This window comes from Oenanthe melanoleuca, chromosome 18 (assembly GCF_029582105.1).
Source record: "Oenanthe melanoleuca isolate GR-GAL-2019-014 chromosome 18, OMel1.0, whole genome shotgun sequence".
NCBI classification, from domain to species: Eukaryota; Metazoa; Chordata; class Aves; order Passeriformes; family Muscicapidae; genus Oenanthe; species Oenanthe melanoleuca.
The window spans coordinates 543,264-569,572 of record NC_079351.1 but is presented as its reverse complement, the minus strand read 5'-3'; the positions used below and the strand labels follow the sequence as shown (position 1 = coordinate 569,572).

General features: G+C 61.4%; 1 protein-coding gene across 19 annotated transcripts in view; it reads left to right on the top strand.

The window, feature by feature from the left end:
- Positions 1 to 26,309, top strand: part of RBFOX3 (RNA binding fox-1 homolog 3) — a 135,852-nt gene that overhangs the window by 28,350 nt on the left and 81,193 nt on the right. For 2 of the 19 annotated variants that reach the window (XM_056505986.1, XM_056505981.1), the window contains exon 1: positions 3,007 to 3,131. The exons of 6 other annotated variants lie outside the window; for them this stretch is intronic. The gene's annotated coding sequence lies outside the window, so the exon portion shown is untranslated. Of the gene's footprint in view, positions 1 to 3,006; positions 3,132 to 10,567; positions 10,643 to 11,215; positions 11,432 to 11,583; positions 12,011 to 26,309 lie in introns of those variants that run through there. 11 more of the 19 variants (XM_056505988.1, XM_056505980.1, XM_056505983.1 and 8 more) reach the window with 9 other exon arrangements.

Below are 26,309 nucleotides of genomic sequence, written 5' to 3'. Positions count from 1 at the left end.
TGTGAAGTGTGGCTTCACTCCCTGGCACTCCCCAGTGTCCTGGTGTGGGATTGGAGCTCCCCTGCCCCAACCATGGTACTGCTGCTTCCCAGGACAGTGCAGGGCAGGTGGATTAAAATCACAGCAGCCAAGGGAGAGGAGGGAGCTCGCCTCACTTCACTTCACACTGTTAATTAATCTCCGAGCCAATGAGGATGCTCTCATCTGGTCTTTACTTAATCCATAACCCAGAAATCCTCAAATTATGTCATTTGTTCAATACAGATGAAATTAATTACTCTGGGAAATAGGCAACAAGTTGCATTTCTGTTGTTCCTTATCGTGCAATCAGATCTGCAGCGAGCTGGGTGCAGCCCCAGCCCCAGCACAGGATCACCTCCAGCAGCAGCAGCTCCAAACCTGGCACCTGGAGCCGTGGGCTGGCTCCTGCCAGAGCTGGGGAGGCCCTGGGATTGCCAGGGATGCAGGGATGGGGTGCCCAGGAGCCTCCAGCCAGGGTTTAACCCCCACCTCAGCCCCTTCCCTGGTGGATATTGGGTCTCAGACGCAGCTTGCAGGACTGCCCGAGGGGAGTCCCCTGCAGCCCTCCCACAGCCCTGCCCACTTCTCTGGCTCTGCAGGATGTGTCCCCACTCCCCGTGACTTTGGGGCAGCAGGGAAGGGCCTCACCAGGCTGGGTGAGAAGAGCTGGGCCCAGAATCACAGGGATTTAGTGGAGTAATTAACTCACTAATGGAGTTCTGGTGGGGACGTGCTGCCTGGGGCTCAGCACAAGCAGGGATCTCGTGGAGAGCGCTGAGGGTGATTCCCAGGGCTGTTAGAGCCACTCCCAGTGCAGGGCTGCTCCCTGCACTCTGTGCCCTGCCCAGTGACAGACCCCAGCCAGGAGCAGGCTCAGGTGGCAGGAGAAGCCCCTGGGCTGGGCTGCCTGCACAGGGGACCCCTCACCCCCTGTCCCTGGTCAGCTGGGGGGTTGTGGGGATCCCTGACCCCTTCCTGGGGGAAGCTTTGCTGTGAGAGGGTAAGGCAGGTACCAGCTCACACACAGCTGACGCAGAAAGAGCTGCTGTAGCAAAAAATCCATAGTGGTTGTTGGCTAAAATGGCTGTAATGAGTTGAAAAAGATGACAAGCTGACCAAGGCAGCTACTGGGAGGTGTCAGGGCCCTGAGCCCAGCTCTGCAGCTCACCTGGGTCACCCAACACGGCAGAATCCTTTCAGAGGACAGAAAAATGTAGTTTCTCTCTAACCTATCAATTTAAATAAATTACCTATTACATTAGCTTCACTTAAAGCAAAGCAAGAAATCAATGCCCTGCCTCGGCTGCTCTGAAATCCTTGGTTTGCTCCATGAAACCTGTAATTGTCAGAGGTCCCTGTGCAGGAATGTCTGGTGGGGAGGGGCTGTGGGGCAGTGTGGGGGCACAGAGCTGCTGCCCTGGCCACAGGATGCAGGGATGGATGTAGGAATGCATGTAGGGATGGATGCAGGGATGGATGCAGGGAGGGATGGATGCAGGGATGGATGTAGGGATGCAGGGATGGATGCAGGGATGGATGCAGGGATGGATGCAGGGATGGATGCAGGGAGCAGGGATGGATGCAGGGATGGATGCAGGGGTGGATGCAGGGATGGATGCAGGGGTGGATGCAGGGATGGATGCAGGGATGGATGCAGGGATGGATGCAGGGATGGATGCAGGGGTGGATGCAGGGATGGATGCAGGGATGGATGCAGGGATGGATGCAGAGGTGGATGCAGGGATGGATGGATGGATGCAGGGATGGATGCAGGGATGCAGGGGTGGATGCAGGGATGGATGCAGGGATGGATGCAGGGATGGATGCCGGGAGCAGGGATGTGGGCAGGGAGCAGGGATGGATGCAGGGATGGATGCAGGGATGGATGCAGGGAGCAGGGATGGATGCAGGGATGGATGCAGGGGTGGATGCAGGGATGGATGCAGGGAGCAGGGATGGATGCAGGGATGGATGCAGGGGTGGATGCAGGGGTGGATGCAGGGATGGATGCAGGGATGGATGCAGGGGTGGATGCAGGGATGGATGCAGGGAGCAGGGATGGATGCAGGGATGGATGCAGGGGTGGATGCAGGGAGCAGGATGTGGGCAGGGATGTGGGCAGGGACCCCTGTGGGGAGCTGGGCAGGGCAGGGCCCCACAAGGCAGGGCAGATTTCAGAGCAGCCTTTCAGACATGGCTGTTGCCTTTGTTTTTTTTTCCTGCTGAAACTGCTGCCTTGTGCAAAGCTGCTCGAGCTCCTCAGATAAATTAGCATCCAGGGGATTGTTTTCCTCTACATTTTGTGCAGTTGCATAAGAGGGAGGAACAGAGGAGCCCAAGGAGCAGATTGCTTTGTGGAAGCAGGAAACAGGCACAGCCTGAGCTGCTGCCCCTCCTGCCCTGCCCTCAGCTGGGGAGGCTCGGGTGGGAGCAGGTCCCCTGGGCAGGACAGGGACACCAGGCTCTGCCCAGGACGTTCCCTGGCTGGTCCCGGGTGTCCCAGTCCGCAGGGAGACCCGAGGAGGCTGCAGGTCACAGATGTTGGAGCTCCGGGGGGTTCCCAGGAGGGGAGGAGGAGGAGGAGGATGAAGGTATCAGTGTCCACCCGCTGCCTCCCCCTGACCCACCCCATTGATTGCACCGATCCCGGTGGGGAGAGGTGTGCGGATCGATGGCCCCGGGCCCTGCCGGTGGAGGCACAGCCTGAGGGTTTGGTTTAACCCTTCCCTCCCCGCAGGGTCGGGGCTCCTGCCCTGCTCCGCTGGCCGGGCTGGGCTGCAGACGCCCCTGAGCTGCGTTATTGCCTGGCCCACCCCATCCTGCCTTGGGGGCATTTCCCTGTGCCCAGCGGTGGGAGAGGTGCCGATGGGCTGCGGGTCCAAGCCGCTGTGGGCTGGGCTCAGCATCGCTTCACCTTCCCGTGAAACTCCCGGGAGGAGCTGGAAACGAGCAGGGCCAGGAGGAAAGAGCCGGCGAGGCTCAGGAGGGGAAAGCGGAGGGAGGGAAGGGGAGAGGAGCCGGGGGAGGAGGGAGCTGCGGAGCGCCGGGGGAGCGGGAAGAGCTTTCATAACCCTCAGCCAGAGTGATTTCCTGAGGCATAAGTGATGGAGGTAAATAGGATTATCTCACGGGAGGGACCGGGGAAATAATAAACATCTCACCCCGGTGGGTGAGTGGGGGAGCAGCCGGGAGGAGCCGGGGGTCGGGGCTGACCCCAAACCTCGCTGCTCCCCGGGACCGGCCCGGCTCCCGCACCGGGAGTGCAGAGCGGGGGTGCGGGGGGAATTTGGGGTGCGGGGGAATCGGGGTGCGGGGGGAATCGGGGTGCGGGGGGAATTTGGGGTGCGGGGGGAATTTGGGGTGCGGGGGAATCGGGGTGCGGGGGGATTCGGGGTGCGGGGGGAATTTGGGGTGCGGGGGGAATCGGGGTGCGGGGGGATTCAGGGTGCGGGGGAATCGGGATGCGGGGGGATTCGGGGTGCGGGGGGAATTTGGGGTGCGGGGGGAATCGGGGTGCGGGGGGATTCGGGGTGCGGGGGAACTTTGGGGTGCGGGGGGATTCGGGGTGCGGGGGATTTTTCTGGGGGATTTTGGGGTGCTGTGAGCCGATGTCTGTGTGGGTGAGTGCTGCAGGGTCCCCAGCCCAGTCTGAGGGTGCAGTGGCCACGGGCAGGGACAGTAGCCCGGTCTGAGGGTGCAGTGGCCACGGGCAGGGACAGTAGCCCGGTCTCAGGGTGCAGTGGCCACAGGCAGGGACAGTAGCCCGGTCTGAGGGTGCAGTGGCATCGGGCAGGGACAGTAGCCCGGTCTCAGGGTGCAGTGGCATCGGGCAGGGACGTGCTGCTGCTGCCCAGGGGCTCCAGGCTCCGCAGGGATCTCCTCGGGTCACTGCAGGACCGAAGGCACAAAAGTCTCCTGGGCTTTGTCACGGTGACAGTCTGAGCCAGCTCGGGCTGGGAGAGGCTCTGATGGGAAAGATGAAATAACTCACTCTCCTCCCCACCACTCACTTGAGACTCGGACAGAATTGCCACAATTAGGAAAATCCACCTCGAAGCTTCGTCTGTGAAGGACCAAACCGAGAGGAAATGTTTGGCCCAGGGGGAAGCAGAGGAGGAATTTCAGCTTCCCCTCATCTTTCATCATTTGCCTTCTCTGGCTCCTATCTTGGCAGCCCCAGTATTTTGCTTTGTCTCCTTCAGGTGACTAATCATTAGACTAATTAGTTGCTAATCAATGTTTAATTAAAATGTAGCTGTAATTACTGGAGGTGGTACCGCAGGTTGGCTATGAAGTGTTATGGAAATATTTTTTAGGGCAGTTCACAGGGAGCTGGTCCCCCTTCCTCGGCTCAGGCTGTTCCAGGCCCCCTCCCCTGGGAGCTGCAGGTGTCACACACCTGGAGCTGGCTCTGGTGCCTGGGCCCAGCTCGTGCTGGTGCCTCCAGAGCACCCCTGGCACTTTCCCGTGCAGCAGCAGTGGAGGGACCCACTGGGATGGAAGGGGAGCAGCCCAAGCAGGACCCAGTGCCCTGCCCCTGGCTTTGGGAGCTGTGTTTGGATGCTGCTGAGCATCTGGCCAAAGCCCCAGTGCAGGGGGGCAGCTCCTTTCCCCCTGCCCAGCCTCTGCCTGTCCCCATAAACCCCTCAGAGAGCTGAGCAGGGGATGGAGGCAGAGGCCCCACGAGGTGAAGTTTGCACTACAGGAGGTTGTCCCTGCACGAGCCGTGGGTGGTGAATGTTCATCAGCTCTGTGTAGGTCAGCCAGGTGTGCTGCCCCAGCCCCTCCAGCCCTCGGTTAGGAGCTCATCAACTGCAGCTCTTCCCCTCCCTGTGCCTGCTTGGGGCAGGGCTGCTCGTGGCTCTGGGGGCACCGAGCCTGGTTCAGGGGCTCTGAGCCCCCTGCAGCTCCACAGGGCAGCACTGAGGGAGGGACAGGACCCCCAGGATGCAGGAGCTGTGTCCCCTCCCCGGTGCTGACAGCAATTTGTGGGGGCTGTGCTGCTGCCAGTGCCACCATTTACATTCTCCCTGCTCCTCACTTCTCTTATTTCACCTCAGTTGTCATTTTATGGCTCGTTTTAATGTCTTGAGAGCAGGCCCACAGGGTAGCAGGGTCTGGTGCTGCAGAGGGTCCTGTGGCAGACACGGTGTCTCCACCCAGCTGGAGCCAGTGGAGCACAGCGGGTGTGCCTCTGTCTGGGGCCGGCCGTGCTGTCACCTGGGGAGGAGCAGGGATTTGTTTTGTGGGGAGAAAAATTCCTTTTTCCCCCCCTGCTAGTTAAAAGGAAGATGCTGCCAGCAGCCCAGGGGTTGGGTGGTTCGGGTGGTGCCAGTGGCAGGAACAAGCTATGTTTAGAAATAATTGCTTTGTCTTTCACAGAGGTATTAGTGCCTCCATGCTGGCAGCTACAGGAATTAGCTGGAAGTTTTGGTGACACAAAAACAGAAGCAGCATTATTGCTACTTCTCATCACTTCTGTGTGTGTGAGGGGAAAGAGACGTTAGCAGGGCAGAGGGAGGGAAGCACTGAGGCAGAGGGGCTGGAGCTGGGGGTCTCCAGCACAGGGCACGTCCCTGGGGGACCCCAGAGAGGTGCTGGTTTTGTGCCAGGGGTGTGTGCCCATCCCTGGGCACAGTCACGGGGCCCTGCAGCCCCAGCACATCCCGCAGCCCCAGGGAATCTCCTGCAGCTGCTCTGGGGAATCTCAGTGCTGGGATCCTCAAGGTGCTCGGGGCTGCTCCAGGTGAGCAGCACCGCCGAGGTGAAGGTTCCCGGGGTAAAACCCTCCTCTCCCTGGGCGCTGCTGTGCCCGTGCAGGCTCCTCCCTGGGTGGAGGAGCTGCGGGGTGCGGGGCTGGCACGCTGGGGCTGCTCAGCGGGGCTGGGGCAGTGCCGGTCACAAGCCAGAGCCCCGCGGGATGCGGAGCAGCGGCAGCTCCGTGCGGAATCCCTGGATGGGGATGGGAGGATCGTCCCTCCCGGGAGCCGGCAGAGCCCTCGGGAGGCTGCTCTCCCTGCCTGGCAGAGCTGCTGCTCCCTGCGGAGCCCGAGGATTCTGTTTGTTCTGCCCGCTCCCGCCGGCACCGTCCCGCCCGTCCCTGCCCGTCCCCCGGCGGCCGCGGAAAGCAGAGCTGAGCTTTGGAAGGAGCAGATCTCTGATGAAACAGGGCCATTCATGCTTTCAGATAGTAAATTCCGTGCAGGATATGAAATAATTTCCTCTTCGATGATCCCAGTAAATTTAATTAGCTCGTGTTCCCCCGATAGAGTTGTCACTGCTGTCGTGATGTGTGGGTGTGGGGTGGGTGAAGGGGAATGCCTCTGCCTTCCTGGGCTGGGAAAGGACCTGGGGAAAACCTCTGGTGCTTTGGGAGATGGTCCAGGGCCTTTCCTGTCGCTGCTTGAGAGCCGGGTCCAAGAGGGAAGTGGGAATCACACAAGTAGTCGACTTTCAGGAGAAATGTTTGCTGTGGTGGTTTTGGTGTCGCTGGTGATTGGGTTTTTTTTTTCTGTGTATGTGGTGTTTGGTTTGTTTTTGCAAGTTTTAGAACATCAGAGCAAAGAGGGGGGAAAAAAAATCTCTTTGCGATGGAAGCAGCTAATAGCGGGTTATAAATGTGTCCCTGGCACGGTTCATTAGCTGCCATGACATATTGAGGGCTGGGAGCGGTGTGATACCAGCAAATCAATTCTGCATTTCATCTGAGAAGGAATGTGGGGAGGCCAGATCATGCAACATGTTAGCAGACATTCCTTCCCAGGCGAGCGGAGCCGCCCCTCTCTCCGGGTGCTGCTCCTGCTGGGCTGCGGCGCAGAATGCAAAATAAATAAATAACCAAGGATCTAATTTACTGATGATTAATTTGCATAATTAGTGCTGTGTCAAATCACTTCACCGAGGTGCAAGGCACGCTCTGCTGAGGTGTTTGCATGGACATCTTCGCAGGTTTCCCCCGGCTCACCTCATTTCACTCCCGGCAGTCTGCTGAGGATGTCACGCTGCTGCTGCTGGGATTTCGCAGCTCGAGGGGGATGTGAGAGCTGGGCCAGACCCCTGGCAGCTCCTCGTGCCCCGTGCTGCCCTGGAGCAGTGCCTGCCCTGCAGGTGTGAGTGGCAGTGGGTGGCCGAGTCCTGGAGCCAGGGATGAGCTCAGCCCGGGCTCTGCTGTGGCACAGACCTGCCAGCTCCGGCCAGTGCCAGCTCCTGGAGCGGGCAGCGGGGTGAGGGCTGAATCCCGGCCAGCCCCGACCCACCTGCTGCCCCCTCGGTGCCCCAGGGACGCTTTGGGAGGGGCTCAGGGTGGGCAGCCGGGGATGAGGTTTTGGGGCCCGAGGCGGTGTCCGAGTGCTCGGCAGCACCCGCTGCGGTGTGTCCCTCACTTCTCCAAGGGCTTTGCCTCTCTGCAGGGTGGTTTCTGTCCCCGAGTGTGGCTGGTGCTGCCGCCCCCATCGCTTGGCATCGGGGCAATCCCGGCACTGGGACCTGCGGCGCTGCCCCATCCTCCCCCTGCTCTGAGCAGGGGCTGTCTGAGCACGGGGCTGCCTTTGGGCTCCCTCCTCCTGGATCCGGGGCTGAGGTCCGAGCACGGCGCTGCCTTTGGGCTCCCCCCTCCTGGATCCGGGGCTGAGGTCCGAGCACGGGGCTGGCTTTGGGCTCCCCCCTCCCTGGAGCAGGGCTGAGGTCTCTCTGCAGGGCGCTGGCTTTGGGCTCCCTCCCTCCCTGGATCCGGGGCTGAGGTCCGAGCACGGGGCTGGCTTTGGGCTCCCTCCCTCCCTGGAGCAGGGGCTGAGGTCCGAGCACGGGACTGGCTTTGGGCTCCCTCCTCCTGGATTCGGGGCTGAGGTCCGAGCAGGGCGCTGGCCTTTGGGCTCCCCCCTCCCTGGAGCAGGGAGTGCCGGCAGGTGAGGTGTCCATCGATGCCAGAAGTGTGTGGAGTGCTCCAAAGCACGCAGCGCTGCGGGCAGCCCCGGTCACATCCCTGCTCCTGCTCCCTGTAATGGATATCAGATTGTTCTCCCAGTCCTGGCATTGTTTCAGTAATTGACTGATGCAGCGCAATGTTCACTGATTTAATAAGTTTGTTAGTGTAATAGAGGCTCAGGATTTCGCCGTTAATGTGCAGTGACAATTGCATTGTAGATTTGCTCATTATGTTACATAACTTAGCTATAAAATCTATCGGAAATCATATTTAAAAAAGCATTATTGCAGAGCCCATCAGCACGGCTCTCCCTGCTCCTCCCACGGTGCTTTGCAGTCGGAGTGTGTCTGTTCAGTGCCTCGCTGGGACTGCACGTTCCGCTCGGGGTTTTTTGGGTCAGGGCATCTGACACTTGCCAGAAAACCACCCCCAGGTGTTGCCGTGTCATCCCACCCTCTCCACGGCGGCCGAGGGTGGTGCAGGCACCCGGAGTTCGGCAGCTCTCTGGGGAGAGCTCCAGCTGGCGCCGTGCCCCCGGCGCTCCGGTGGGGCAGGCACTGGCAGGTGCAGGCTCGAGCTGCGGGGCTGTGTCAGAGCTGAGCACGCTGCAAACCTGCCCAAAACCCTCCCCTCTTCGGGCAGAGTCCTGAGCAGGGGCTGGGCATCCTTTGGGCACCTCAGAGTTGAGGGTCCCTGGGAGCCATGGGGGGATGTGGGGGGTGTTGCCTCGCGTCTCTCCCTGGTGCTCAGTGGCCTCTGTTGCCCTGTGGAGGAGATTCCAGGACTGGCTCCTGGCAGTGCCCTGACTGGGCCACCGTGCTCAGCCCTGGGGACTGAGGGGGTCCCAGAGCTGGGGTTGTGGGGCTCCACACTCCAGCAGCTGTGTTCAGGAAAAAGCCCAGGTGGAGCCACAGTGGGTCTCGTCATCTCTGTACTCCAACCATAGTTCTGAGGAAAACCTCGTCTTCCTTAAAGATAAAAAAATCCCAGCAGCAGTAATTTAAACAACTCAGGCTGCCTCCCAATGAAGGCCCTGATGGCAAATAGGCTGTGAAATTGGCTAAGAAAAAAGGAAAACCATCTTTTTCCCAGAGTAATACTTGTTCCCGCGGTTCACGAACAGCCTTGCAGGGGTTTGTTGCCTTGTGCTGTTCCCAGCGGCTGCTCTTCCCTCCGCCACCGCTCCGTGCATCCTCAGCCATTATCCCCCGCCTGCTCCTCCTCCTCCTCCTCTCCCTCGCCGGGGAGGACGCTCCTACACTCGCCCTCCCGGAGATCCCCGGTGGTTCCCCCGGGTGCTTCCCGGCCCGGGGGTGCCGGTGCCGGGTTCGGGCCTGTTCGGTTCCGGGGGGTTGCTCAGCAATGCCCGGATCCCGATCCCGATCCCGATCCCGATCCCGATCCCGATCCCGATCTCGCCCGGCTGCGCCTCCGAGCTGGGAACCACATCCAGGAGCGGGTGCCAGCCGGGACCTGGCTTGTGATGCCGGGAGGATTTTGCAGAGCTGAGCTCTCCCGCATTCCCAGCTCCTCGCTCTCCAAATCTGCTGCCTGAAGCATCTTCAGCCCCAGTGAAGCGTGAGGAAGCGGCGCAGCGGGGCCGGGCTGGAGCGGGCCTGGCTGCCTTTGTCGGGAGAACAAGGGATGCTGCGCTCGGCTCCGGGGCCGCCGCCGCCCCGGGGGCTAAAAATACACCGAGGGTCGTGCAGAGAGGTGTGGGGATGGATGGCTGAGGAGCAGCCCGTGTGTTCGTGGTGCTCACAGCCTGATGGTTCTCCCCAGTGGTGTTCAGAGCCCTCGGGAGGGAAGGGGAGCAGTGTGAGGGGAGGGAGCTGTGCCTGCTTTGGGGGGCTCTGCAGGAGCCCCAGAAAGTCTCAGAGATGATCCTGGGCTAAAGTCATAAGAGTCAACGTCTTGCTCAAGCAGGCTGTCGATATTCCAGATGTTTCTCGGGAAATAGAGCTTGGGGAGCTTCACTACAGCCTTAACTGTTGAGAACCACAAATAAATGGTTTGAGGCAGGAAAAGGTGCTGAGCCCCGTGCAGGAACTGCAGCAGGAGCAGGTCATTGTCACTGTGACATCCCCTAGGCCCGCGGGGTTTGGGGGGCTCGGCTGCCCGCTCTCAGGGATTCGGGGGGCTCGGCTGCCCTCTGTCAGGGATTCGGGGGCTCGGCTGCCCGCTCTCAGGGATTCGGGGGGCTCGGCTGCCCTCTGTCAGGGATTCGGGGGGCTCGGCTGCCCACTCTCAGGGATTCGGGGGGCTCGGCTGCCCGCTCTCAGGGATTCGGGGGGCTCGGCTGCCCTCTCTCAGGGATTCGGGGGCTCGGCTGCCCGCTCTCAGGGATTCGGGGGCTCGGCTGCCCTCTCTCAGGGATTCGGGGGCTCGGCTGCCCGCTCTCAGGGATTCGGGGGCTCTCTGCCAGAGCGGGCTCTGCTCGCGGCTCTCCCCGAGGTGGAACCTCCCGGCAGCGAGCCCAGGGAAGGCAGAGCAGGAGCGCAGGCAGCCGGGGGCTGCTCAGTCCGATAGCGCAAGGTCTGCGCCGCTCCCCGGGGGAGGAGAGGAGCAGCCGGAGAACGGGAGCCGTGAATGCCAGAGGTCTGCTCTTGCATAACAACCCGGGAAGCTTCCAGCTGCGGTGGGAATGCCCGGATCACTGCCCGGAGATCCTTAAATGTGACTGACAGGGAAGGAAGGGTAAGGGGCTGGGACAGGCACGGAGCTGTAGTGAGTCTGGGGGATGCTACAGACCCACATCCCGCGGGCTCCCGGTGCTGCCTGGCGTTTCCCAGTATTTGCAGCGAGGATTGGAGATCCCCTTCCCCACTCCCGCTGCCGTGCAGGGGCTGACGTGAGCCTGGGCATCCCTCTCGGTGCCCGGCTGTCCCACCCCGTGGCCAGGTGCGTGCTCAGCCATGGCATCAGTGTCCCTGGGCCGCGTTGTCCGGGGCTCTTTGCTCTCCCCGCCCGAGGGGCCGCAGTGCCCGGGGCTGCCGAGGACAGGGCCGGATTGGGAGAACCCCCGGGGCAGCCGCTCCGTGCCGGGGCCGCTGCCGGAGGCTCGGTTTTGGGGGAGGCACTGCCAAAACCCGCTCCTTCCCTGGGAGCCAGTGCGGGGCGGCCGCCGAGCTCGGTGCGGAGCGGGGACTGAGGGTCCCGACGCCCCCATGACGGTGGGGTGTCCCCGCAGAGGGAGGGGACCCCGGCGGGGGCGGCAGCCGCGGGGCGGGGCCGGGGGCGGGCGGGCGCGCGCTCGGTGGCTCCGGTGGCGCGGGCGCAGCCGCGTGCGAGGCGGCCCCGGTGAGCGCAGCCGGAGAGCCGGAACCAGCCCCGAGAGCCGGAACCGGCCCGGAGAGCCCGAGCCAGCCCCGGAGAGCCCGAGCCAGCCCCGGAGAGCCCGAGCCGCCGGCCCCGGGCTGCCCGGTCACCGCCGCTCGGGAGATGCCGCTCGGCGGGCGGGGACCCGCGGCGGGGCCGTCTGAGCGCGTGAGTTCCCGGGGGCGGCGGCGCCGTGGCACCCCCGGGCACGGAGCGGGGCGGGGGGCGGCCCCGGGGGCGGCTCTGGGGAGCGATGCCCACCGGGAGCCGCAGCGGGAGGCGCGGCGCAGCCCCGGGGCGGCGCTGCCGGAGCGCATCCCGGGGGAAGGGAGGGAGGGAGGAAGGCTGGCGGCTCCGGGCCGAGCGGGGGAGGCCGGGCTGGCAGCGCCGGGCGGTCCCCGGGATTGGGTTCCGGTGGTACCGGAGCCCCTGAGCGTTCATGGCTCGTGTCATCAACGCGCGATGCGCGAGGGGCCCCGCTAAGTTTGTGTTTAGGATTGGTGATGCCCCTTAATGAGGGGCAGCTGCGAGCAGAGAGCTGGTAACGGTCAGCACAGCCTCCAGGTGAGGGTAGCTTGTGGGAAAAAGTTGGGTGAGGAGGAGTCCGGATAAAGGAGGAGAAGGAGAGGGGCTCGCTGGGGCTGGGTGAGCTGTGGGGCAGAGTCAGGCAGCGCTCTCTGGGCTTTTCTTCTCCTGAATCCCCGCCTGTCTCCGGGAATTTGATGGCGAGACGGGCTCCCTGTGCAGGTACGTGCAGGGTTTGTGCGCCGGGAGGGGCGGGTGGCTGGCCGGGGCCCTGGGGGGTCAGCCGGGTTAGGTGTGCTGGTGGAAGTGCCCAGCGCCGTTCTCCAGCCGCTCTCCCGGTTCCCCAGAGCTGTGCGTGCCGGGAGCTGCACCGCGCTCAGCGCTCGCAGCGTCACCTCGGGAGGCGTCAGAGCAATGCGGAGTAAACAGCGGCGGTGCGGGGCCGGGGCAGGGTGCGGGGCCGGGGCAGGGTGCGGGGCAGGACCCTCGGGTCGGGGGGAGCAGCCTGGCAAGGCGTTGGCAGCGCTCGGGTGTGCGGGCGGGGGGAGCGGGGATTTCTCGGCTTCTCACTCCAGCGAGCGTGACATTAACAATCCCAGCTATTTTCGGCTGCTTTTGGTGGAGCTTTGGCACTCGCTCGCTGCCTCCTGAGGTGGCTGGCCCTGGGGTAGGGCAGCTCTGGCTGCTGCGTTGTGTCCTGGGGGCACAGCCCGGCGTGGGCACGGATCACCGCTGGGGAGTGCCTTGTTCTTTTTGCGTTCTAACGTGCCCATCGTTCTCTGGGATGTCCAGGGCTTGTGGTTCAGCTCTCCTGTTTTGGGGGTGCCTCCTGCTGCCCGGTGCTGTTTGCAGTGTGGCCATACCCGCAGCTGGGCCTGGCCGTGCTGGGTGCAGTGCAGAGATGAAGGCACGCTGCTTCCCAAACAGCTTCCTGTTTCCAGGCTGAAATGGTTGAGGCATGATAAAGCCTCACAAAGCGAGGAATGAAGGCTGGCTAGCAGGTGGAGAGAGGCTGGAGTTGGTAATTTTCGGGGAGGGCTGATTGCAGTGGCTGGGGCTGGCAGGGCTGCCTGGACCTGCCTGTCGGTCGTGGCTCGTTCCTGGCTCCAGGGAGAGGTGCTCAGGCTCTGTTGCTGTTTCACAGAAGATGCTGAGGAATTTTGGTTCCCCCCTCCTTCGGAGTGATCTGTGTGATCTCTGGCACCGCAGAGAGCCCTGGCACGGGGCACACAGCCGGGCAGCGAGTGAACTCTGCTGGTCACGTCTGGGGACACGGGCTGGGGACAGGCTGGCAGTGGCTGCTGCTCCTCCCTGCCAGTTTGGGCCCTGTTTTGCAGGGCTGAGGTGCTGAAGGAGCTGTTGCTGACAGACACCTCCCTGGGACCCTGCTGGGTGCGGGGCTGGCACCCTGTGCTTGGAGACAGGGCTGTGGCAGTGCCTCTGCTGCCCTTTCCTGCTCTCCTGGGCAGCCTGGGAGGTTTTAGGGTGCTTTGGGATACTGACCCTTGCTCTGTGATGCCCCATTTGGAAAAGCAGCCCTTCCAGCCTCCCTCCCCCAGACTCAGCTGGTGCTGCACGCTCTGCACTCAGCCCCTCTGTGACAAGGGCTGGGATTTTTCCCTTTCCCAGTTTCACTGTTTCTGCATCTCCTGTCACTGGAACGTGTCACCCTGAGTTACCAGGATGGCAGCCCAGGCGCTGGGGTGGCTGGGCAGCCTGTGCTGGTGCAGAGCTGTCCCTCAGTGCTGCTGCTGTGCCACCCTGCCCTGCTCAGCAGGATTCCTCTCTGCCACCCAGCAAGGGACACTTGAGTTCTTTTGCCACCACGGCTGAGGGAATCTCCCCAGCTGCAGGGCAGTGTGTTAGTGGGGCTTGAGCCAACTGGCTTCAGGCGCTGGGGGGTGAGGGTCCCCTCAGGGCCCTCTCCAGCAGCTTGGGCCAAATTCCTTTGGTGTGTAAAGGTTTTCAGCTCTGCATTTCTTGAATTGGTTTTTGGGCACAGCTCTCAGCTGCTCAGCTGACGGTGGATAAATCCCTCTGAAGGTTATTGAGATAATAAAAGGCATGAGGGAAGTTCCGTAATTTATTTGAGTTCTCTTTTAATTTACAGCCTTACGGGGTGAGAGCTCAGTGGATAATGAGTCCTTATGGCAGATCTGCTCCTTCCAGGGGCCGAGGCAGAGAAAGGGGAGGCTTCAGTCAGGGGGAGGTGGAGGGGTTGTGCTGGAGGTGCTGCAGTCAGGGAGGCTGCGGGGCTGGGAGCCTGGAGCTCCTCGGGCATCTCCACGGGGCTGCTGCTGGGTGGGAGCTGGGCTGGGATGGGCTGGGCTGCTCCAGGCTGGTCTGGGCTGGTCTGGGCTGCTCCAGGCTGCTCCATGCTGCTCCAGGCTGCTCCATGCTGGTCTGGGCTGCTCCATGCTGGTTGGGCTGCTCCATGCTGGTTGGGATGCTCAGTGTTGCTGACAGCAGCTTCTCCTTCCCTCTCCTCTCCCTGCACAAGCAGAGGCTGCTGTTGGTGCTCTTCCAGTGCTTTCTGCTGGAATTGTTTGAGGTATTTTGGGATGTGTTCCTGCAGATTAATTGACAGGCTGGGGTGCTGGGTGAGGAAGCGTAATGGTGTTTTCTGTTGTGTTGTTGGTGATTTGGATTCCAGTTGTTCTGAGCCTCTGGACCAGTCTGAAGGCAGCTCTCCCCTTTGCTCTGCTCACACACAGATGCTCCAGCAGCCTTGTCCCTTCCCAGCTAGACAAGATTGAATTTCTGGTGGGTAGAGCCCTCACAGGAGCGCAGGGTCCCTTTTCCTGCCCCATTGTCTGCTGTGCTTGTGTCCCCTCCCTCTGCCATCCTTGTCACCTGGGAGGCTCGGGGGTCCTGAGGGGGATCCGGGGGTTTCCTGGATGGGGAAAGCTGCTTTCTCCCAGTGCTTTGCTGTTGGTTTTCCCAAAGGTGGAAGGAGGTGCACGCTCCCCTGGGCCCTGCCAGATTGTTCCCATTTCCCCTCTAGGATGCTTTTCTACCTGGGGGAAAACTTTTTGAAAAAGGCTCTTTTGGAATGTTGGCTGGTGCTGTGGGAGGTGTGAGAGGCTGGGATGGGGATGGGGATGAGGATGAGGAGAGGGATTTCCAGTCCCCACAGGTTCCCTCCTCTCCTCCTGTGCTGCTGTGCCCTCAGCACTGCCCAGGCAGGAGGGGGTAAAATGGGATTTTAAGAGACCCTGGACTGGTGGATTTTGAGTGGAAGGTGCTCTCTCTGGGCAATCTGATGGGTTTGGGGGTTCCTAAAAGGGAACCAGGGAGCTGCAATCTGCCAAAATTCTCAGAGGGACCTGTGAGTGTGTCCAGAGAAACGGGGTGATTGAGGCTGGGAAGTCACTGCAGCTGGAATTTATGGAAGTGATAAAACAACTTTTGACAACAGGCTCAGCTCCCAGCAGCTCCTCTGCAGCAAGAGAGAATATTTTCCTCCTGTTGGATCAATAAACAATTAATTCTAAAGCAGGAGCTGGAGCAAAAGGGAGAGTTTTCCAGGCTTCTAAACTCTTAATCAAGCTCTGGGTGAAACACAGATGTGAGGATCTGAGACCTGCTGATAAGATCTTGACCTTGATAACGGGTTCCTCAGTTCCTGGGCCATGGATGATACTTCCTTGGCTGAATAAATCCTCTTGTAAATACAGAACTCGTTCCCCAGTATTTATGCTTCCAACGTGTTTAATGTAGCTTTGCTTAATAATCTGCTTGAAAACCCTGACTTTCCCCCCACATTTTAATTGGATTCTAATTTCCATTCAGAATCAGCTTAAATTAAATGAGTATAAAAATATAGTAAATAATAGTTGTAATTCACTTACTCTTACCATAAGCTGTGAAAATAAAGACTCAAATAACCCTGTAAAGCTGCTCATGGTGCAGCCTCTCCTTAGCCCAGGCCCCGGCATCCCTTGGCTGAGTGTGGCAGTTTTGGGGTTTGTGCTCAGGGGGCTCTCGGTGCTGTGTTCTGGGAGGGGAGGGCTGGGGTGACTGCCCTGTGTCTGTGGCTTTGGGAGCTCCCCAGTCTCTGCTGACAAACCTTTGGCAGCTCTGCTGCCGTGGCTGGTGGAAATGGGATTTTCACAGAGCTTCCCCAAGCAGGGCTGGGCTCTTGGGTTGTGGGTGTGCCCCAGCACTGTCTGCTTGTGGGCTGGGGGCGTCTGTTCACCCTCCAGGGCTCGCTGGGGTTGTCCAGGAGTGTTTGTTCAGGAAAAAGGGTTCAGGGAGCTCTCAGAACCGGTGCTTTGGGTAGTGATGGCAGCTCTGTGCCCCGGGCTGTGAGCTGCTGGGGTGGCACTGCCCTGGCTGCTGCCTGGGGTGATCCCTGAGGCCAGGGTGGCACTGCCCTGCTGCCTGGGTCCCTCTGAGGCAGGATCAGGAGTGCAGGGCTCTGTGTGCAGGTGTTCAGCAGGCAGGGTGGTGGGTGGGATGCTCTCCAGCAATCCCCCTGTGCCAGGGCTGCACCTGGGGCAGCCCCCAGCTCCATCTGGGGAGCTGCTTCACGGGCTATGCAAATCCCAGCATGGAGAGAGGCTGAAATTGCTCCGTGCATAGCCAGGTTTTTTTTAAATAAAGCTCTCTCCAGTATATTGCAGGAGTAATTAGGAATCCTGAGCTGGCTGGATCTCGATCTTTATAGCAACACAGCTGATAAAGCATGATTCAGGGACCTCGTTAGCTTTTTTTAAAGAAGTTTTTATTTAACTTCCGTGAAGTTGCCATGGTTACCCCTGTGCATGGCTTCCCTGCCTCTCCTGCCTTGAGTGCAGCTGCCAGTGGTGAGAATTGAACATCTCCATTTGGAGCAGCCTCCCCCAGGGCCGTGCTGTCCCCTGCCCTCCTGCAGGAGGCTCCTGCTTGGTCTGGCAGAGCTCTGGGCTCCAGGAGCTTTTTCTGGAGCAGACAGGGAGGGGGCAGCTCTGTTGGAGTCACCGGTGGCATGAGTTGTGCCAGGCTGGATGTGCCACAAGCTGCCCAGGGTGCAGGGGGCGCTGGGGCTGCTGGGGGTGGTGGGAGGCACTGGGAGCAGAGCCCCGAGCCCCGTCTCACTGTGGTCTGGCCAGGAGGCAGAGGCTTTAATGAGTCCCTAATTAATGAGTTCCCCCACGGCAGCGCTGGGAGGTGCCGGGTGTGAGCCCAGGCTGGGGATGAGCTCAGCCCGGCTCTGTGAGGCTGCCCTGAGGTGGTTTGTGGCTTTGTGCCCTGAGCCAGGCAAGCCCCAGGGGCTGGGAACAGCAGCTGCCCCAGCCCTGCTCGGGTCTGGGATGCTGGAGCCCCCAGAAGGGGCAGGGGACACCTGAGCAGCTGCTGGAGGGCGAGGGGAAGATGTGCTGTGTCCTGGCAGTGCAGGGCTGTGATCTGGGCTGCAGGGGCTGGCAGTGCCCAGGGGCTGGCAGGGCACAGGGGGTGGCACTGCCCGGTGTGTCCCTTCCTGTCCCCACGGCCAGGTGCCGGGCTGGCCGTGGTGTCCGTCTGTCCGGGCAGGGCTGGACTCTGTCCCCATTCTGTCAGAGCTCTGTCAGTTCCCCCCGCTCCTGCCGGCGGTTCAGCAGCGCGGGGTGGAGGCTGCGTGGGAAGTGCGGCCGCACCAGAAATAATCCTGCGTGTCCGGGCTGCGGGCGGCTCCTCTCGGGACCTCCCCAGGCGGAGGGGAGCAGCTCCTGTTTGTTTGTCTCCCCGTCCTCCTCCTCCTCCTCCTCCCTTCCTTCCTTTATTTCTCTTTTCCCTTCTCCATTTTCCCTCCCGATGAAAGATTTTCTCGCGGTGTCACGGCAATGTGACCTGGTTCCGTAATAAAGAGGAGGCTTATTAGAATTAAAGCCCAACAGTGTTAAAAAAGCAATCTTTGCAAGATTGAGGCCATGAGGGAATTGTAAATTCTCAGCAAAGGCCTCATTTAAAGGCTGGGATGAAAACACATGCACATGCACGCACCCAGGCCTGGCACAGCGAGGGCACAGCTGGTTCCAGAGGAGTTTTGGGGAGGGTGAGGGATTGGAGCAGCACTGGGGTCGGGATCCTCCTGCTGGTGGGGTCGGTGGCTCCGTGAATATCGCTGGAGTTTGGGTTTGTTTCCCCGTTCTCCGGGGATCCCCCCGGACCCCTCTCGCTGCAGCAGCCCCTCCTGCCGAGCCGCCCACCCGGCGGGGAGGGGGCGACGGCAGCCGGTGAGTCAGGGCTGCCCCGGCACCGCCTGGCACGGAGCCCTGCTGGGGCCGGGGGCTGGGGAGAGGTGAGTGCGTGGTGTGCACCCCTGCCTGCTGCTGGCTCGGGGTGCCAGGGTGCACCTGTACCTGCAGGGGAGGGCTGCCAGGGGTGAGCCATCCCGGGGCAGATGGTGCCGTGGCTTTGGAGGGCTCCTGGTGCTCACAGGGGCTCCCAGTGCCCCCAGGACTGATGGTGTCGTGGCTTTGGAGGGCTCACAGGGGTTTGGAGGGCTCACAGGGGGCAGATGGTTCCATGGCTTTGGAGGCTCCCAGGTGTGTCCGTCTGTCCCGGCCTCACGGGCTGAGCCCTCCCTGCCCAGCTGCAGGAGGGGCCAGCTGGGGCCCAGGGCTCCTTTCAGCCATGTTCTTGGTGAAGTGGGTCCTTAGAGATGCTGCAGCCTGAGCCTGGAGCTCCAGGGACAGAGCTGCCCTGTCCTGGGGCCCTGCTGGGCACCTGCAGAGCCAGCTGTGCCAGCTGTGTGCAGACACACATCCTGTGTGCCAGGATCCTGCTGATGGCTGGGGCAGCCAAGGGTGTGTTCCCAGGTCCCTCTCAGGTGTGGGGGCACTCCCAGGGCAGCTCCCTGGGTGCCTGTGCTGTGCTGCTGGGGTGGGTGCTGGTGGTCCAGCTGTGCCTTCGCTGTCAGTGCTGCTCCAGGGCATTTACAGCCAGCTGTGCCCAGCCCTGTGCTCCTCCACACCTTGCACAGGGGATCCTTCCTGAGGGGGCTGGAGCAGGTCCCTGCCCTGCTGCTTGTGGAGGAGCCAGGCTGGCACTGCCAGCTCTCCCTGACGTGCCATTCGTGTCATGTCTGGTCCAGGAGCCTTTCCTGCAGGATAAATGGCCTTTCCATCCAGAGCCTGTGTGAATTATGCTGACGTTTTGCTCCTGAGTAGATGTGTGCAGGGGAGCTGGGTATTGGATCGGTGAGAGCAAGAGAAGCAATCTCTGGGAGGCCATCAATTTGGATTAGGCTTTGTGGACTGGGATGGAGGGTAATCACCATCCTTCATTTCAGAGAGGTAAGAAACAAGTCAGCTTCTTCATGGATCATTATGGCTGCAGCAGGAATTGCTTCCACCTCGGCGTGGCACGGGGGTGGAGGAGGGTGTAAAGCCAGAGGAGGGGCTGGCTGGGGCTGGGGAGGATGAGCCAGGCTCAGCCCTGCTGGGTGCTGCTGCCACACTCCTGGGGAGATGGCCCTGCTGGGGACTGGTCTGTGCCTCCCTCCCGAGCTGCAGGTGAGGGGAGTGGTGGGAGTCAGTGAGAGAGCAAACCCTGCCTGATCCCCGGGAAACTGGGATCTGGCTGGGGCTGGGATTGCCTCCATTCCCCTGGGCCTCAGCTGGGCTTCCACCAGCAGCGTCTGCCAGGGCAGACTGGTGGGTGTGAGCCTGAGCATCGTCCCTGGCACTGCCCTGATGGGTGTGAGCCTGAGCATCGTCCCTGGCACTGCCCTGATGGGTGTGAGCCTGACCATTGTCCCTGGCACTGCCCTGATGGGTGTGAGCCTGAGCATCGTCCCTGGCACTGCCCTGATGGGTGTGAGCCTGAGCATTGTCCCTGGCACTGCCCTGATGGGTGTGAGCCTCAGCATTGTCCCTGGCACTGCCCTGATGGGTGTGAGCCTCAGCATTGTCCCCTGGCACTGCCCTGATGGGTGTGAGCCTCAGCATTGTCCCCTGGCACTGCCCTGATGGGTGTGAGCCTCAGCATTGTCCCTGGCACTGCCCTGATGGGTGTGAGCCTCAGCATTGTCCCCTGGCACTGCCCTGATGGGTGTGAGCCTCAGCATTGTCCCCTGGCACTGCCCTGATGGGTGTGAGCCTGAGCATCGTCCCTGGCACTGCCCTGATGGGTGTGAGCCTGAGCATCGTCCCTGGCACTGCCCTGATGGGTGTGAGCCTGAGCATCGTCCCTGGCACTGCCCTGATGGGTGTGAGCCTGAGCATCGTCCCTGGCACTGCCCTGATGGGTGTGAGCCTGAGCATCGTCCCTGGCACTGCCCTGATGGGTGTGAGCCTCAGCATCGTCCCTGGCACTGCCCTGATGGGTGTGAGCCTGAGCATCGTCCCTGGCACTGCCCTGATGGGTGTGAGCCTCAGCATCGTCCCTGGCACTGCCCTGATGGGTGTGAGCCTGAGCATCGTCCCTGGCACTGCCCTGATGGGTGTGAGCCTGAGCATCGTCCCTGGCACTGCCCTGATGGGTGTGAGCCTGAGCATCGTCCCTGGCACTGCCCTGATGGGTGTGAGCCTGAGCATCGTCCCTGGCACTGCCCTGATGGGTGTGAGCCTCAGCATTGTCCCTGGCACTGCCCTGATGGGTGTGAGCCTCAGCATCGTCCCTGGCACTGCCCTGATGGGTGTGAGCCTGAGCATCGTCCCTGGCACTGCCCTGATGGGTGTGAGCCTCAGCATCGTCCCTGGCACTGCCCTGATGGGTGTGAGCCTCAGCATCGTCCCCTGGCACTGGCACTGCCCAGCTCTGATGGGGTGGCACCGCATCCCCCATGGCAGCTGTGGCCCGGGAGTGCTGATATCCTGCAGTGCCAGCCCAGGCAGTGCCCGGCTCTGTTGGTGCCCTGTCCCTGTCCCTGGCTCCTGCCTGTCCCTGTCCCAGGCTCTATTGGTGCCGTGTCCCTGTCCCTGCCCCGGGCTCCCGCCGTGCAGGAGCTGCGGCGCTCCCGGGCATCCTCCCCCTCCTCCCCCTCCTCCTCCTCCTCCTCCTGCCGCCCACGCAGCGCGGCGATGGGAGGCACAGCCCGTAAACAGGGGAGAGGAGGAGGATGGGATGGTTTGGGATGGGATGATGGGATGGAAATGGGGCAGTGTGTGTGGAGCTGAGCCACGAGCAGGGCTGCTGGGGTCGGTGCTGTGTCACCGGCTGGGGCAGGAGCTGCTCGGGGCCAGCTAAGGGAGATCTGCCTTGGCCTCACTGAGCAAAGGCCTCCCCTCCCTCCCTTTTGTTTGTACTTTTCTTTTCTTCTTCTTTTTTTTTTTTTTTTTTTTTTTTTTTTTAATATCTGAGTGCTTCATTTTCCAGAAGCTGTCATTTTACATAAACCTCTCAGCGAGGTACAATCCATTTCCACTGCCAAAATCTCCATCTCAAACACTTGTAACACGGGGCTGAAGTGACAGCCCTGCCTGTCCTCGCCCCGTGCCTTTACAGGGGGCTGGGATGGAAGTGCACACAGCTCGTGCTGCCCTGCTCTCTTCTCCTCAGAATTCCCCTGCAGCCAGGGCACAGGCTGGCCCCACACCCTGGCACTGCTGGCTCTGGGCTCGGGCAGCCTGGCTGAGGCTGTGCTCTGCCGGGGTGGGCACAGGGCTGGGGCTGAGCTGTGGGTTTGGGGGGAGCAGTGATTCCTGCAGCCCCTGGGCGTTGGGAGCTTTGCTGGGGCACTCTCAGGGCTGTTTCTGGCTGTCCTGGGGTTCCTGCTGCCCAGGCTGGGGGCCCTGGGTACCCCACACTCTGGGATGCAGCAGCAGTGGGGCTGAAACTCTCTCTGTGCCTCACATCCTGTTTCAGCAGGAGTAGGGACAGAGTGTGTGAAGCAATCCAACTGCTTCCTTTTCAAACAGAATTATTTTCTTCTGGATGAAGTTCAAATCCAACCCCAAATCCCCATTTTTTTGCAGAGGAGAGGGAAGGAAATGCAAAAGATGCTCCCCACCCCCCAAGTCTATCAGTCTTGCAGCTGATGAGCAGAACCATTCCTGCTTGTCCTGGGATTCCCTCCCTCCCTCCTCCATGGCTCCGTGTTTTGTCACTCTGGCTGTGAGCTCAGCTGTTCCCCAGGTTATCTGCTGGTTATCTGGGCAGTGGGACCCTGGAGCAGGCCCAGGGGAGCCCTGAGAGCTGCTGTGGTCCCTGGGGCCAGCACGGTGCCCAGGTGGTGTGGCTGCTACCTGTGCTTGGGGCTTTCTGCTGCTCTTCCAGGTGGGACCTCGGTGTGGCAAAGACGGGACTTGTGTTTTTTAGATGGTTTCTAATTGAGTTCACTTTGGCAAGTTTGATGATGGTCTTTCCAGCAGCTCAGCTGGGAGAGAGAGGTCTGTGCTCACCAGGGAAGCTCCAGGCCTTGAGATGTGTGTATGGGCTGGGCTGTTCCCAGCTCAGGCTCTCTGGGGTCTCTGCCCAGTGAAGGCAGTGGTGGCAGCTGTGTGGGGACTGTGTTTGTTCAGTGTTTGTGCCCCCAGCTCTGCTGCTGGGGCTGAGGTGATGCTCCAGCCCAGGGCTCTGGAGCTGCCAGCAGTGTTTGCTGTGCTCCAGCTGGGGCAGGGACAGGGATGGGGCTGTGATGGGGCTGTGCTGCCCCAGCTGTGCGTGGGGAGGGCACGGTGGCAGCCAGGGGTGGCACGGTGGCAGCCAGGGGTGGCACGGTGGCAGCCAGGGGTGGCACAGTGCCCTGGAGAAGGGGGTCTGGGGGGGTGGGGGAGCTGCCTCTGCTCTGCCTTGTGCTGCAGCTCCTTCCAGCCAGGATGAATCAGCCCTTCCCAGGGACCTGTGAGCAATCTGCCACCTCTGTGGCCTTGGGTCCCTGGGGAGCCACAGCCCTCCCTGGGCAGGGAGCCACGAGCTGAGGGCAGCAGCCGTGCCAGCTGTGGTGGCATCTGCTGCTCCTGCTGGCACAAGGCACAGCCCTCACCCTCCCTGTCCCCAGGCTGCTCTTGGCACACGGAAGGGCACCGTGCTGGTGATGCCCCTGGCACCCAGGTGTAGCTCCTGGGGGGGCTGTGCCATTCCTTGGGGGGGCTGTGCCATTCCTTGGGGGGGCTGTGCCATTCCTTGGGGGGGCTGTGCCATTCCTGGGGGGGCTGTGCCATCCTTGGGGGGCTCAGGTGGGCTCTGGGCTGGGGAGGGCACTTGGGCTCTGCTGGTGAAGTTCCTGCCCGTCCTCACGGGCACAGGGATGTTTTGGGACATGCTGATTAACAGCCTCCTCCCGAGGTGCCACGGCACGATAAAATATGAACAGCTGCATTCTTTGACTTAAAATTTAATTAAAACTATATATCAAAAACGTGAGACCCCGGGCTTAATAAAACCTGATAAAATTATACTAATACACTTCAATTTCAATCCAAGGCTTCCTGACGGGGAGCGGGAGAGGCTGAGCCTGTAACTTGATTAGCAACACCTCTGTGCAATATTTATGGTGCTGTCCTGCTTGAGATGCATGGCTGCCGAGGAAGGCTCTGACACCCTGATGAAGAGGAGCTGTCAGCCTGGCTTATGTGTAAATAGGAGAGAGGGTGAGCTGGGACGGGCTGTTCCTGCTGGGGAGAGTGACGTGGGCACAGGGTGAGCTCGGGGTGCTGCTCCCCCGCTGCTGGGCCCTGGGGTGAGCCCGGGCTGGGCTGAACTGGGGGGCTCTGCCTGCAGGGCTCTGGCAGCTGTGGCCACTGCACCTCTGCAGGTGATTACTGAGGCTTGGCAGCTCAGAGCCACTGCCCACCAGCCAGGGAGAGCAGGCTGGTTTGCTGTGTGTGCAGGAGTGTGGCTGTGCCAGCAGGAATGGTGGCCACCAGGTGCTGGGGCAGCCCGTGGTGAGCTGCCTCTGCCCCAGGCAGAAATCTGCAGGAGCACTCGGGGTCCTCTCCAGCAGGTTCCCTCTGGCACACCCAGAGTGTCATTGCTGTCCCATATGCCCAGAAACTCCTTTTTGGGTGGGAATGGCCCTGGTTTGTGCCTGCAGAGGTGCTGGTGACTGGGGGTGTCACCCCAGGCTGTCCAGAGGGGTCTGGGGTCAGCAGCAGGGCTCGGTGTGGCACAGGCAGCTCGGGCAGGCTGTTGATGTGGAGCATAAATCCTGCTGAGACAGGGGAGTCAGAGCAGGGAGCAGGGAAGCACTGCAGGCAGAGAGGAGAGCCCAGGGGCTCCTGCAGGGCTGGGGACACGGCAGCTCTGGGGGCTGCACTGCTCGGTCTGCGGGGCTGCAGCTGGGGGGGCAGGGCCCTTTCTGCCCCCTACATGGCCTGGCTCCTGCCTGACCCCCTCCTGGACTGGTTCCAGTTTGGGTGAGGTCTGTGAGCAGCCTGGGCTGGGACTGATGCTGAGCTTGGGGTGCCAGGAGCCGGCACTGCCCTGTGCTCTGTGCCCCCTCCCACAGCTGCCCCCCCTGCTCTCCCTTCCAGGTGAGCAGGCACACGTCCCCTGGAGCACTGGCGTGTGCTGGTGCTTCTGCAGGGCTGTGGCAGCAATTCCAGCGGCCTGGCATGACCCAGGAGCTGGAGGAAGGGGGTGAGGTGGGCACTGGGCTGGCAGGGAGCCCCTCCCCGGGCAGGAGGGGAGCAGACCTGCAGCAGAATCAGCTCCCTGTGCCCTCTCCAAGTCCCTGGGGGACTGGAAGGAAGGGCAGAGCAGAGGGAAGGGATGGGGTTGGTGTGCTGTGCTCCCCTCACCCCTCCTGGCCAGGCTGTGCCTGCTCAGCTGCCCCTGTGCCAGCCCTGGTGCTGCTCCCTGCTCTGTATTTTCAGAGACTGTGGGGGATGTCGTGTGTGTAAAATTAGCGCTGCCTTGTTAGTGCTTCTCAGGCTAATTCGGAGTGAAATGCTTTAGCAGCGGTGGGCTGATTCTATCAGGAGAACAAGAACTAATTAAATTCACTCTGACCATCAAGCAGTAAATTATTTATACCCAGACAGATGCAATCTAATCTGTGGTGTCCAGCCCCACGGAACCTCCTTGGTTCGGGGTGAGGAGCAGATTGGGCAACAGAGCAGGAGCTGGGAAGGGCAGAGCAGGGGGTGCCAGAAAAGGCAAATTTTTATTTTCCTTCTGGTGCCAGGGCTGCAGTGGGACCCCTCCCCTGGCACTGCAGCCCCTGGGCCTGCCTGGGGAGCTCTGGAGCCTTGGGGCTGGAAGGAGATGGGGTGAGCTCCTCCATCCTGGGGGCTGGCACAGACCACAGGCTGGGGATGTTTGCCAACATCAGCAGGGAGATGTGGGAGCCTTCCTCCTCCTCCTCCTCCTCCTCCTCCTCCAGAAAAAGGCCAGGCACAGTCGGAGGTCCCCAGCTCAGCTCTGGCAGCAGGTGCTGTGGTCCCTGTGCTGCTGTGTGATCTCCCCTCCCTGTGCCTGCCCAGCTGGGGCAGGTGGGAGCTGTTCCCATCTCTGCAGGGTTTATTCTGTGCTGATCTGACCCCTGATTAGATCATTCCTGTCACAGTGCAACCGCAGCTTTTCTCTGCCTACGAGCTGCAGTTCACTCTAATTGTGATTGAGCCCAGATCCCTTTTCTCTCCAAACCAAAGGGAAGAGTGAAAAATCTTTTGCTGATCCTCTGGGGGTTGTAAAGGATTCTGGCAGCCAGGGAAACAGCTCTGCTTGGGGCTGGGAAAACAGTGTGGTAAGAATGGTCTGGTTGTTGTGTATGTGAGAGGGACAGAAGGAAGGAATTCCAGAGCAGCCAGAACAGAGCTCTGGGGGCATGGATGGTGCTTGTCCCCCCGGGAACGGAGATTTCCATTCCATCCTCGGCAGCCGAGGTGTTGGGAGGGCTGGCTTGGCTGGGAGGAGCCTCTGGAAGCAGTTTGGGTTCTGGAGGTGCCCAGGGCGGGCAGAGCTGGGCTCAGTGTTCTCCAGCAGGGCAGGGCGATCCCGGTGGGACAGGAGCTCCGGGAGCTGCCCCGGGGAGGGACGGATCCCGCTGCGGTTCCCGGGGTGCAGAGGAGAAACGGGCTGGGACAGTGGGTGCCCACAGGGCTGCAGCAGGGATTCTCCCGGCGGAGGCGGCTCCGGGGCTGGGTTTGCGCAGCCCTTCGCACGTTTGCTGTTCCGCGGTGCCGGAGGTGCAGCCCAGCCCAGCCCGTGCTGCGCTCGCAGCCGGGGCTGGTCCGGGTGGCAGGGACGGAGCTCCTGGCCGGGATCAGGCTCCCAACTCCCGCACACACGCTGCCATCAGTCCCGCGGCTCCCCGGGCTCGGGAGGGTGCGGGGGAATGTCACCTTGTGGCAGCAGGGCTGGGACAGCAGCCGGGGCAGCAGCTCTGCCGTGGGATGCTCCAGGTCTCCAGGCACCCCGATGTGGCCTCGCCATTGATTTTAAAAAGGAGAGCAGGAAAAAAAAATAAAAAAGCAACTGCTTCACTCTGGCTTTGCTGCTGATGCTGAGAGGACAGATTTGCCTGCTGGCAGCTCTGCCGTTCAGTGATGAGCTGTTCAAGTGTGGGTTATGGCTGGGGATCAGGCACACGGTGCTGAGCCCAGATGGATGCGTGGCCCGGGATGGAGCTGAGCTCTTCTCAGGAGCAGCAGGAGGTGGATGGAGGGGCTGC